This window comes from Cibotium barometz, chromosome 17 (genome assembly GCF_041138505.1).
Source record: "Cibotium barometz isolate CiBa-2024 chromosome 17, ASM4113850v1, whole genome shotgun sequence".
Lineage (NCBI taxonomy): Eukaryota > Viridiplantae > Streptophyta > Polypodiopsida > Cyatheales > Cibotiaceae > Cibotium > Cibotium barometz.
In genome coordinates, this window is record NC_141062.1 from 24,991,763 (window position 1) to 25,006,161 (window position 14,399).

Below are 14,399 nucleotides of genomic sequence, written 5' to 3' on the forward strand. Positions count from 1 at the left end.
CTTGAAATTGAATCAATATGGTTAAATAGACCTGAAAATTGGTCTCCAAGCATGGGTTTTATCCCAATTTTGATGCCCTACACATAGAATTTGGGATAAAAACAAGGATTTAGGTAGGATTTGCAAAATGGATTAATTTTGTGTTTTGCATGTTTTTTGCATTAGTACTAATAATGGAGACTAACTTGGCTTAATCCTCATGTAATTTGGGCCACTAGTTGTTAGCTTTTTTCGTTGGCCACATTTAATATGTGCGTAGGCTTTTAGGAAAGATCCAAAAATCCTAACACCACCCCTTTTCGGGTAATCTATGAAACCACAAACCGAAACCAAAACCACAAAAAACTAAACTAAAAAATAAAATTTTAAATAATAGAAAAGTAAAAATTTAAAAAGGAAAAGTTACCACCCAGTAGCCTAAAAAAGAAAGCGCATGTACAAACTCTCTAGATAGCCATTTTAGGCCATTGGGGATCACGTTGGTACAACTTGTACAACCCCCCAAAAAATCTCAAAATTTGCAGCAACTATACAAACTGGTACCCCAAAAAAATGCATATACAACCCTTCCAAGAGTGTTCAAAACAGCCCACTTTGGACAAGTTTCCCTAACATTATAAATTTAGAAAGTAAATTTTTTTAAAAGAAAAAACTGGTCATTTAATTCCTTGGCCCCCGACCACTTGTCCTAAGTCACATGCACTTACGGCTTGGATGTGTTTTAGAGGCCAATTTAGAGGACATCACATCCGTTGAGCTAGGGATCTACCAGCCTACTCTAAGCTATGGACCTTTGATTGGAACCCAATTTAGCATAGTATAGGATCCTGGACTTGCCACTAATCTCATCTGAATTTGACTAAGTGGAAGGTTCTCAATATTTAGGGAGAGAGAGCCCTACCCCAACCGACGTCAACTAGACCGGCTTCCAACCTTTTTGGTCTTATGGTGGGCGAGTTATCTCAAAGGTTTGGCTTCGGTTGCTACTACTGCTATCTCTAAACCACTCTACAACACATACCATCCCACAGTGGAGGATTTAAGTTCGGCTTTGTCTATTACCTCTAAGCCACTCTACATCACATACCATCCCATCAATGGAGGAGTTAAGGTGGACTCCAGAGCAATACCACATGTAGCCTCATTTGCAAGGAGAAAGCATCCACGTTGATATCCCTAGCCAAGGAGCTCCTATTGTTACTCTACTCACTGACCCACCTCCTATACAAGGGCTTATGATTGATGACAGACCATCGGAAGAAGTGTAGGCAATAGTAGAGACACTAATTTAGGCTGCTAGAGCAAAAGAACAAGAGACTTCACAATTGGCACAACAACAATTAATAGCCTAGGAAACTCAATCTGCCAAACCAGTCTCAAGCTAGGATTACGTAGGTGTAATACCTAACAGCCACCAAGACATGAATGGTGACATTGCGCATGACTCCAAGAGGGAACTAGAAGTTCAAATTCTAGACCAATGTCTACTCACACAAAAGAATGGGAGTAAACTCTTATAAATTTTGGGATTGCCCAAACGTATGGTGTTAGTTGGGAAGAGATTGTCCAAATAGTCTTTGGAGCCACAACTGAGGGGGAACGTTTTTGGGGCATCCATATGAATGCATTTATAGGACCATTGAACATGAAAGGATCATCTAAGGCTAGAGACCCCATAATAAGTGAAATGATAACACCTTCTGTAAGCCCACAAGACCCTACCATTATAGATTCACTCGGCTATAACCTAGACCAGACTACACCCTTTATCCTATAAGGCCATTATAGGAATCCAAGAACTAGCTAAACACGAGCTTCACCTTCCTAGATTTTAGAGTTCTCTCCACACATGACAATGCTAGCACGCTTTCCAACCCAGTGATTGGTGCCACACCACCAACTACAAGACCTACGACTAATGTAACATCATTGCATTAGCCACACCACCAACTACAAGACCTACGACTAATGCAACATCATTGCCTCTTAGCTGCATGCCCATGGTTACCACAGTAGCCACCACCATAGTTTCTTCCGCCCCTAGAGTTTATGCTCCTAATACAGCTACCATGGCCAACCAAGCCATGGGAGGAGCGTCCACTTCTCATACCCTCCATTTCCCATGTTCCACTCTAGTACATGGATGCCACACTCACATCCTAGAGTGAGAATGATATTGCCAACCAAACCAATGCTAGCACATACTCACTTAGCTATAACACTAGTGTGGGACCCATGCCACCTCCATATATTGCTCGCCCAACCTCGCTAGGGTAAAAACCACTATGCCCTCAGATTATACCACATGTTGCACTAGCGCCTATACTAGCACACTTTGGTGTTCGATCAAGTCTGTGAGGCCCTAGGAGAACAAAATGAGATCACCAAGACCAATACCTTTAGCCTTACATTAGATGGTAAAACTAGGGAGTGGTATAGAACTCTCAAGACTAAGGAATGCATGACCTTCAGAGTTCTTAGAAGATTGTTCCTAAAGCAATTTGTGCATGAAGGGGAATTATGGAGTGTAGCTTCACAGTTGCACAAAGCAGAGAGAGAGAGAAAGAGGTTTAGTTAGAGATTTCACTAATTGTTGGCACTTAAACATTTGAATTCTCATTGCACCCCCCATGAACGCTTTTCAAATAATCAATTTCGTGACATATTCATCCATGGGCTAAAACATGAGGAGATCTATAATGGCTTGATCATTAGAGAAATCACCACATGGAATGAAGTTACAGCTAATGCCATCCAATTGGAAGATAACCTCATGATTAAAGGGGCCAGAACCTTTGATTCCAAATCTCTATCTTCCGAAGCTACTACACATAGCACTGCAACTATCGAACCCATGGCTAAAGGTAATACTTTAGCACGGCCATGAACTTCATAGATTTCATGACAGCACTCCAAGATGGAATGAAAGCCAACAAAGCTCCTAAGAACGTACATATGTACCCAAGGAGGGAGTATACCATTGTTATATATATATATATATATATATATATAACAATGGTGTTCAATGTGCCAACAAAGGGCATATAATAAGTGAATGCCCAATCTTGTGGGCACGCGGTACAATGTGGACTCTATGGTCATGAAGCTTCACAATGTCGAACATACCTACAATTTCTCATTAATGCTTCTAGATGACAGTTGACTTACCAGCACCCTCACAACCACAAGCCATGGCTCCTGCTACCACATCTCAAGCCACTGACTGTTGAGCATCTGACCTAACCTATCTTTAGGGGAATTTACAAAATGCACTAAATGTGCCGTTACCCCCACTAATTTCAAGACCTCAACCCTCACCTCCAAGGATTATACCACTTAATCAAATAGGTTTTGAGGGACCTGTTGATTATCCTCAGTGTATGAGGTTGAGTTCGAGACCGCATCTCTCATGCCACTGAAGACTCCACAGACCTTTACCCTAACTACTATGTAGTTAATGTTGGAGGAGGCGTCAAACCAATATACCAACTTGTTGTAGTAGGAAGAGGCCGAGACATCAACGCTACCATAAGTTGCATTATATGTCTCGTATAATGATATTTTACCAAAAAATACGAGGATATACATGAATAAATGTATAATTCAAGGAATAACATTTTTTAAAGCATTTGATTCGATCGAAAGATATTTGAACGAAAGTGATTCGATCGAAAGCCATTCGATCGAATAAAAAGCACCGAAATAAAAACGCAAAACTGCCTCCCATTTTCACCGTCTCGCTCTCTCTCTCTCTCTCTCTCTCTCTCTCTCTCTCTCTCTCTCTCTCTCTTTCTCTCTCTTTCCATTTGCATAGGAAAAAAAAGTAAAATTTTTAAATTTTAGATTTTCAAATGTGTTTTCAAATTAGAATTTGTTTTAAATTTTTCAAAAAAGCATTGTTCTCATTTGTATTGCATATGTTGTCCCACTCCGCTATTGTCGAATACCGTTGTGGGACATCACCTTTATTTTTGGTGATTGTAGGTTTGTTTGTTTGCTACCTATGCCACTGTTTCGGGTGGCATTGTGCACTTCTAGGTTTTTGTTTGTATTCACTCGTGTGAGTACATTGTCACTGTGTTTCGGTTGGCAATGTATCACTTTCGGGTCTTTCCTTCTTCTCTTTAGGCACCACCTGTGTAAAACTTTGTCATTGGTTCGGGTGGCATTGTTGTACTTTCAGGTTTCCATATCGTAGATTCTAGAATATAGATTAGTTGCTAGAACACCCTAAGCATTTGTACTCAGTGCCACTGATTCGGGTGGCACTTTTAGCACTTATCTTCCCTAGGAATGGTAGGGGGAGGCAGTGTTGAGATAGTCAAATGTCTATGCCATAAAACTGATGCTATTGCATTGCGTGCGGTCAAGGAGATTGTCATGCTTTTGTACTCCTTGTATGGGGGGTAGATGGGGAAGATATAAGGTTAGGTCGCATGTAGAGATGTGGCAATACCACACTTTGGTCCTATACCCGATGATGATTATAATGATGTTGATACATCAGATGATGACGATGACAACTCATGTGTTTTTGATAACATTCATGGTCCCACTTATGCGGGACATTATGATTACTTAAGTGATGCCCTTTGTGTTAGAGATAACTTTGTAATCCCTCGCGAAGAGGAGAATGAAGAAATTGTTAATTTCTTCCTTGTTGTCAAATGTATAGTAGTCAAAGGGTTGGCAACTAAGGATCAAAGGGATGCATGGGGTAACAAGATTAATAATAAAAATACTTATTTCATGGAGGGGAACTAGTATAAATCCATAGGAGATGACATGTACAAGCTTTGGGATGATCAACTAACTGTTTTCACATACACACATTTGGTTAGAGCAATCAAGCCTCCTGCATAGTCAAAATATGTTTTGACTTTCCCCTAAAGCACACAAGGCAATTTACAATAGTATACCTTTTGAATTGTAATACTCTTTCAATGCGAGAAACAAAAATTTTGACTAAAAATTACAAAACAAAATCATATACAATATTGATGAGTATCATGATCATCATCACTGAAAAATCACTAAACCCTTCTCCTTTTCGGAGTTGGCTCATCGTCTACATGATCGTGTGATAAAGAATTGAATGTTATGATCTGAGTGAATTGTTATTTAATAATGAGTTTTATATAAGGGATCTTTATCCCAGGATTCTGTTTGGGTTCTCCAAAATATAAGGAACCCATTTTGCGAGATGAGGACATCTCGCGTTTTTTAAGTGGGGTGTAAGATTCCTCCCCAGCCTCTCAGGATGTCCAGTATCTTCCCCTGTAGTCAAATCCCTCTTCAGAAATATCAAAGATCTTGTCTCTACCTGTTTTGGCCTAGAGAGAGAAAATATTCTAGAGAGAGATTATTTAGATTTTGAATATTTTTGGATAGAAAAATTTCTCATCCTATTAATATAAGTTTCCCTGAAATAGAAGTTCAAAAAGATTTTCAGAAGGTGCATTAGAAATCAAGTATAATCTGCTCAAGAGGCATTATCCTGAGGGTCAAGATTTTTTCAAAATTTTAAATTAAGGTTCCTATGGGCCAATAAGATCAATCCATGTGTGGGGGGAGGAGATAAATCCAATTTGTAAAAGAAATTACCCAAAAATGAGTAAATGCTTACATAAGATGAAGAGTTGACTATGTACAAGGGTTATTAGTAAAAAACTATGAGTATTACTAAAAAATGAGATATTTTGGGTATAATCATTCCATTTTGACACATATGTAAGGAAGGGGAGTCCCTTCAAGGGTGCATACTTCACATGCTTGAATGAGTTTTAAGCTAAAAAATAATGTGATATTTTTATCTCTCCTCTCTCTTGGATTATCTCTCCTCTCTCTTGGATCAAACCGAAATAAAAAGGAAACAAACTAGGTCCAAATCTAGTCCAAATTCAACCAAACTGAAATCTGGAAAATTCTAGAAATCAGTTGGTCTTGGTTAGAACCTCCCTCTCCTATAAATAGAACTTGAGTCTTTGTAAAAAAATATGAGAATTATACTATGCCAAAATTATGCTGAAATAATGCTAATTTTTACTATTCTCTAAAATTCTCTCCAAATTGAAGAAATCAGAGCTTCCCTCTTTCTTTAATCTCCATTGGTGACTCCATCAGCACACCAAACCAATTGATTGGTTGGGGGCCTCTATCGTGAACAAAGAATCAAGCAATTTGTAAGGTAAATGGTGAATTTTGATCTTTTCTATAAATTCTCAATGTTTCTCTCTTCTCAACCCCTCTCAAGCTTGAGAAGCTTAATTGGAATGGTTTTTGAATGCTATTGAAGTTAATTGATGAATGGTAGTAAAGAATTACATAAATTTTTATTTATGCTTAATTTTAATGGTTTTTATGTAATTTCTCTCTCTCACTCAAAGAATGGACATTCTCATGACCTATTCTCAATCCAAATGAAGCTTTTCATAAAGCTTTTTCTTAATCCAAGATTAATCTATGCTTGAGGCCAAATTAATGGCTTTTTTCTATACTTTTAGTTTTTGTATTTCATGAATATTGATGATTCAATCCATTATGGGTTAATGATCCAATTAGGGATCATTCTAATCATTCCCTTAATGATAAGCTTTATCCTTTAAAATAATTGAGATTTATCAGTCATAGTAGCAGCGGAGCTATGGCGAAATTTCTGTAAAAATTACACATAAAATAATTTCATTCAAAGCATGAAAAGAGGACTTCCTACCATATTCTAGGAATTATCATCCTAGATTAATTGAAAGAATTTCATTGTAATCATGGAGAAAATGATTTTTATGTTATGCATAATTGATGAATTAAGAAAAAGAGGATTTCTAGTAATTAAATTTTATGTTAAAAAGAGTAATCCCCATTGTATGAGTATTCTTAAAGGGTTATTTTCATTCTAGACATAGAAAAATGTATACTAGAAATATTTATTTATAAAAGTGTGATTTTCACCATAATTGATTTTTATGCATGAGTAGATGCATAAAAGAATTTTTTTATATTAAAAGTATGATTTTCATCATAAAGGATTTTATGCATAAATTAGATGCATAAAAGAAATTCTTTTATATCAAAAGAATGATTTTCATCATAAATGATTTGTATGCATAAACATATGCATAAAAGATTTTTTTATATATTAAAAGTGAGATTTTCATCATAATTGGATTTTATGCATAAATTAGATGCATAAGAGAAATTCTTTTATTCTAAAAGTGTAATTCCTACTAAATTGGATTTATGCATGGAAAGATGCATAAAGAAATTATTTTAACCCAAAAGTGTTATTCTCATCAATTTTGATTTTATGCATAGAAAGATGCATAAAGAATTTTATTTTTAATTCAAAAGAGTTATTCTTATCAATTTTGATTTTATGCATAGATAGATGCATAAAAGATTTATTTTAAAAGTGTTAATTTCATTAAGATGAAAATTTATGCATAGAAAGATGTATAAAAGATTTATTTTTATTTCAAAAGTATTATTCTCATTAAATTGGAATTTATGCATAGTAAAATGCATAAAAGGATTATTATAAAAGTGTTATTCCTACTAAAGTTGTCTTTATGCCTAATAAGATGTGTATGAGATGTGATAGGATGTGATAAGATGTGTATGAGATGTGCTAGGATGTGATAAGATGTGTATGAGAAGTGATAGGATCTGATAAGATGCGTATGAGATGTGATAGGATGTGATAAGAGGTGTATGAGATGTGATAGGACGTGATAAGATACGTATGGGAAGTGATAGGATGTGACAAGATGTGTATGAGAAGTGATAGGATGTGATAAGATGCATATGAAATGAGTTAGGATGTGATAAGATGAGTTAGGGTGTGATAAGATGTGTATGGGATGAGGTAAGAAGTGTATCTGATGGGATAAGATGTATATGGATTGTGATAGGGCGAGAATGGATGTGATGTAAAAGAAAAGATGTGAAGGCGTATGTGGTTATATGAATGGGAATGTGGATGTAGATATGAAAATGGATGTATGGATGTAGATGTGGATGTGGATGTATGGATGTGGATGTGGATGTATGGATGTGGATGTGGATCTGGATGGATGAATATGGATGTGTATGTATGGAAGTGGATGTATGAATGTAGATATGGAATGTGGATAAGGATATGGATGTGGATATGGATGTAAGAATGTGGATGTATGTGAATGTGAATGTGGATATGGATGTGGATGTGGATGTATGGATGTGAATGCGAATGTGAATGTATGATATGGATGTATGGATGTGGATATGGATGTATGAATGTGAACGCGGATGTGAATGTATGATATAGATGTATGGATGTGGATGTATGGATGTAGATGTGAATGTAGATGTATGAATGTGGATGTAGATGTGAAAATGGATGTATGGATGTAGATGTGGATGTGGATGTATGGATGTGGATGTGGATGTATGAATATGGATGTGAAAATGGATGTATGGATGTGGACGTGGATGTGGATGTATGAATGTGAATGGGGATGTGGATGTATGAATGTGGATGTGGATATGGATGTATGAATGTGGATGTGGGTGTGGATGTATGAATATAGATGTGGATGTATGGATGTGTATGTATGAATATAGATGTGAATGTGGATGTAAGAATGTGGATGTAGATGTGAAAATGGATGTATGGATATGGATGTAGATGTGAATGTGGATATGGATGTGGATGTGGATGTGGATGTATGAATGTGGATGTGAAAATGGATGTATGGATGTAGATGTGAATGTGGATGTACGAATGTGGATGTGTATGTGGAATAATGAATGCAAAAATGTATGTGAATGGATATGAAGTCGATATGAGCGAATGGATGAGATGAGATGTCATGTGAATCAGAATGTGAATGAATAATATAAGATGTGAACAAATGAGATGTAATGAGAAATGGATGTGATGAGACGTAATGTAAATTAAGAAAGATAGAAATGGATGTTATGTGAAGTGAATGAATCTGATGTGATGGGATGGAAAATGATGTATCTGGTCAAGAATGGATACACATATGATTTGGAATTGGGTTAAGTAATATGGATGGAATGTGGAACAATGTGGAAAGACGAGAGTTCAATATAGAAACTGTATTTGTGACTTGTTTGTAAATGATTGTTTTATGTCAAGAATGCTGGGAAGCATTTTGACCGTCTTGTGATTAAGGTCGTGGAGACCTAACTGATAAAGTTGCAACTGCTGAGACGGAGAGTCAATGGAGAACGTCTCGCGTAGAAAGGTCGGCCGAGGTCTTGACTAGCCTCGGTTCGATTTAAATGGTGAGCTTCCGGTATGGTGGATGAGGGGCCAAGGAAGCAGCCCATGAGTGAAGCCCTAGGTGACCTACGAAGGATCCTAGAGGGTGCTGACCATAAGGTGTTCGGGCTCTGGGTCGCTGAAGATACCCACACGTGCGTCCTGGAAGATATTGGAACAAGGAGTAAGAGTTGTTTTCTGAAACCGAGTATGGATCTAGTTGATTGACCTTGCTGGTCCTCAGCTGATGAGTCCATAGCTCTCTTATATGGATCTGTTGGTTGATCTTGCTGATCTTCAACGAGGATTCTATCTTGATTTTTATAAGTGATTATCTGCCGGGTACTATTAGCTAGGAACTATAGAAAAGGCCCCTGAGTGAACAGGTGGTGAGCGTTCTGGTTGCCAACAATGATGCCATAGCACATTTTTTGAAAAATTTGGATTAAGGTTCTGATGGACCAATAAGATTAATCCAAATATAAGGAGGAGATAAATTGAAGAATAAAAGAAAAATCCCCCAAAAATGAGTAAATGCTTGCATAAGATGAAGAGTGGTGGACTAAGGACCAAAGAAAACATTTAAAAAACTGAATTTTGACACCTCAGAGTGGGGATCTCCCCTCATGAAGGAGGCACCTTTTTCTCATCATTACCCCCCAATTTTAAATCAATTAAATGAGATATTTCATCTCTCCTCTCTCCTATTTCAAGTCTAGTTCTAAAAAGTAAGCTGAACTGACCCCAAAATAGTCAAAAATTCTAGAATCAGTTTGCTTGGTTTGAGGCTCACTTTTTCCTATAAATATAAGCCTCCCCCTTTGTAAATGCTTAATGGTGTTTATGCATTGTTACTCTACTCCTACCCAGAGCCATTTATATTGAATTTTCTTGATAATTCAATTGTTTTTGGCTTAATCCTCTCCAAAGTAATTGGTGGCCACTCTTGCTTCAAACAAGAGTAGAACCCTCAATCCCTCAAGCCAAAGGAAAGCTTACAACTCCATATAAGGTAAATTTTCTTACTTTTTAATTTTAAATCTATGGTTTTCTTGATTTTCTTGTTTTATAGTTGATTGAAGTAAATTCTAATGCTATGCCTTGATGAAAAGGCCACCCCCTTCTCTTCTTTACATTCCAGCCTTTCTTAATCTTAGAAAGATTAGTTAAATGATTAATTAAATTTTTCTTATTGTTTACTCTCTTGAATTCTAAAAATTGAGTAGATTAGAGTCCGATACATCTAGATTGGGTTAATTTAAGTTGAAATTAGAATGATAAAAATGAGAAATGGTCAGCCATACAAAGGAGGTTATGGTAAAATTTTCCATAATTTTGTGGAAAAGAAAGTTTGTTTTTATTTTATTCCAAAAGAGTAATTCCAACTGTTTGTGCACTCTAAAAGAAATATTCTAATTACTCCATGTACATATTCACGCGTGAATATGCATGGATATCACTAATATTAATTATTAAATTTAATTTTTATGCATAGAAAGATGCATAATGGAAATTTTTAATTATAAAAGTGTTGTTTTCATTAAATTTAATTTTTATGCATAGAAAGATGCATAATGGAAATTTTTTTATTATAAAAGTGTTGTTTTCATTAAATTTAATTTCTATGCATAGAAATATGCATAATGAAATTTTTTTATTATAAAAGTGTTATTCTCATTAAATTTAATTTCTATGCATAGAGAGATGCATAATGAAAATTTTTTTATTATAAAAGTGTTATTCTCATAAAGTTTAATTTATATGCATAGAAAGATGCATAATGAAAATTTTTATTATAAAAGTGTTGTTTTCATTAAATTTAATTTTTATGCATAGAAAGATGTATAATGGAAATTTTTTTTATTATAAAAGTGTTGTTTTCATTGAATTTAATTTTTATGCATAGAAAGATGCATAATGGAAATTTTCTTTTTTATTATAAAAGTGTTGTTTTCATTAAATTTAATTTTTGTACAATGGAAATTTTTTTATTATAAAAGTGTTGTTTTCATTAAATTTAATTTTTATGCATAGAAAGATGCATAATGGAAAATTTTTTTAATTATAAAAGTGTTGTTTTCATTAAATTTAATTTTTATGCATAGAAAGATGCATAGTAGAAATTTTTTTATTATAAAAGTGTTGTTTTCATTGAATTTAATTTTTATGCATAGAAAGATGCATAATGGAAATTTTTTTAATTATAAAAGTGTTATTTTCAATAAATTTAATTTTTATGCGTAGAAAGATGCATAATGGAAATTTTTTAATTATAAAAGTGTTGTTTTCATTAAAGTTAATTTTTATGCATAGAAAGATGCATAATGAAAATTTTATTATTATAAAAGTGTTGTCTTTATTAAATTTAAATTTTATGCATAGAAAGATGCATCATGGAAATTTTTTTATTATAAAAGTGGTATCATCATTAAATTTAATTTCTATGCATAGAAAGATGCTTAATGGAAATTTTTTATTGTAAAAATGTTATTCTTATTAAATATGATTTTTATGCATAGAAAGATGCATAAAATAATTTTTTTATTATAAAAGGGTTATTCCTAAAAATTTTTGATTTTTATGCATAAATTATACATAAAGAAATTCTTTTTATTTTAAAAGTGTTATTCCTATTAAATTTGATTTTATGCATAAAAGGATTTTTTTATATAAAAGTGTTATTCCCATTGAAGTTGATTTTTATGCATAAAGAATTTTTATATCAAAATTAGAATTCTCTTAAAATATATGTTTAATTTCTATGAGTATTTGATAAATGAATAAGTAAATACTCTAAGAGAGAAAATTCTATCGTTTTATATTCACACAGATTGTAAAAAGAAAATTTAGGAAATTCGAGATCAAAATATTCAGATAAATGATTAACTTATTCCTCATCAGAATTCATAATTAATTTAGAAATCAGTTAAGTGAATATTCAACGAATGAAATTCAGTAAATTAGTAACTGAATTATCAATCCTTTTTTAGAAAGATAGTTGAGGAAAAATCTTACCACACTCGAACCTTGAATCAGACAATGACCAAGACCAAACTCAAATGATGCTATGCCTTGTTGGAAAGGCTTTCCCCCTCTCTTCATTCTTGAATTCAGCCTTTCTTTATCCTAGATGTGTAATCAAATTGTTAGAATTAGACTTTTCATACTGTTTCTCTTTAAAAAGCGGAATTTGATTAGTTTAGAATGCTTTAAACCATTTGGGATAATTTCTAAGTAACTTGAAAATGAAAAAATTTAAAAAATGGTCAGCCATACAAAGGAGGTTATGGCAAAATTTTCTTAAATTTTGTGAAATAAGTTTTATCTTTTATTATTCAAAAAGAGTAATCCCCACCGCTTATGTATTCTAAAAGTGTTATTTTTATTCTATGCATAGAAAATGCATATTACAAATATTTTTATAATAAAAGTGTTATTTTCATTAGAATTAATTTCTATGCATAGAAAGATGCATATTGGGAATATTTTGATTATAAAAGTGTTACTTTCATCAAAATTGATTTTTATGTATAAATAGATGCACAAAAGAATTTTTTTAATTATAAAAGTGTTACTTTCATTAAAATTAAATTTATGCATAAATAGATGCATAAAAGAATTTTTTTATAAAAGCATTACTTTTATCAAATTTTGAATTTATGCATAGAAAGATGCACAAAGGAATTTATTTTTATTTCAAAAGAGTTATTCTCATCAATTTTGATTTTATGCATAGAAAGACGCATAAAGAAATTTATTTTTATTTCAAAAGAGTTATTCTCATCAATTTTGATTTTATGCATAGAGAGATGCATAAAGAAATTTATTTTTATTTCAAAAGAGTTATTCTCATTGAAATTGAATTTATGCATAGAAAGATGCATAAAAGATTTATTTTTATTTCGAAAGTGTTATTCTCCTTAAAATTGAATTTATGCATAAACAGATTTTTATAAAAGTGTTATTTCCCACTGAAGTTGTTCTTATGCATAAATAGATGCGTAAAGAATCTTTATATCAAAAATAAGAATTCTCGTACATTCTATAAATAAATGTGATAAGATGTGATATGAATCAGATAGATGAGAATGAATAGAGGATGGATGTGATGAGAATAGAAGTGATGAGAATGAAAGGTGATGATATGTGATGCGAATCAAATAGATGGGAATGAATGGATGGATGGATGTGATGAGAATGAGAGGTAAATAGATATGATGATATGTGATGTGAATCAGATAGATGAGAATGAATAGAGGATGGATGTGATGAGAATAGAAGTGATGAGAATGAAAGGTAAATAGATGTGATATGAATCAGGTAGATGAGAATGAATAGAGAATGGATGTGATGAGAATAGAAGTGATGAGAATGAGAGGTAAATAGATGTGATGAGAATAGAGAGGTAAATAGATGTGATGAGAATAGAAGTGATGAGAATGAGAGGTAAATAGATGTGATGATATGTGATGCGAATCAGATAGATGGGAATGAATGGATGGATGGATGGATGCGATGAGAATAGGAATGATGAGAATGTGAGGTGAATAGATGTGATGAGATGTAATGCAAATCAGATAGATGGGAAAGAATGGATGGATGTGATGAAAATAGAAGTGATGAGAATGAAAGGTAAATAGAAGTGATGAGAATGAAAGGTAAATAGATGTGATAGTATGTGATGCGAATCAGATAAATGTGAATGAATAGATGAGATGTGATGTCATGTAAATCAAGATGTAAATGAATGATATAGGATGTGAATGAATGTGATAACATGTGAATCGGGATGTGAATGAACGATAAGGGATGTGAATGAATGTGTTAGCATGTGAATCGGGATGTGAGATGTGATGTGAAATGGATGTGATAAGATGCGATGTAAACCGGATAGATGTTAATGTATATGAAGTGTGATGAGATGTATGGGTAGATGCAAGTAGATGTGATCTGATGAGGTGGATAAATAAGGAAATAAGTGATGAGATAGAAAAAGATGTGATAAGATGAGAATGGAAATACTTATGAAATGAATGTGGATTGATGTGTGGATAATGTGGATTGATGTGGATGGATGTATGGATGATGTGGGGATTGGTGTGGATGATGTGGATGGATGAGTGGATAATGTGGA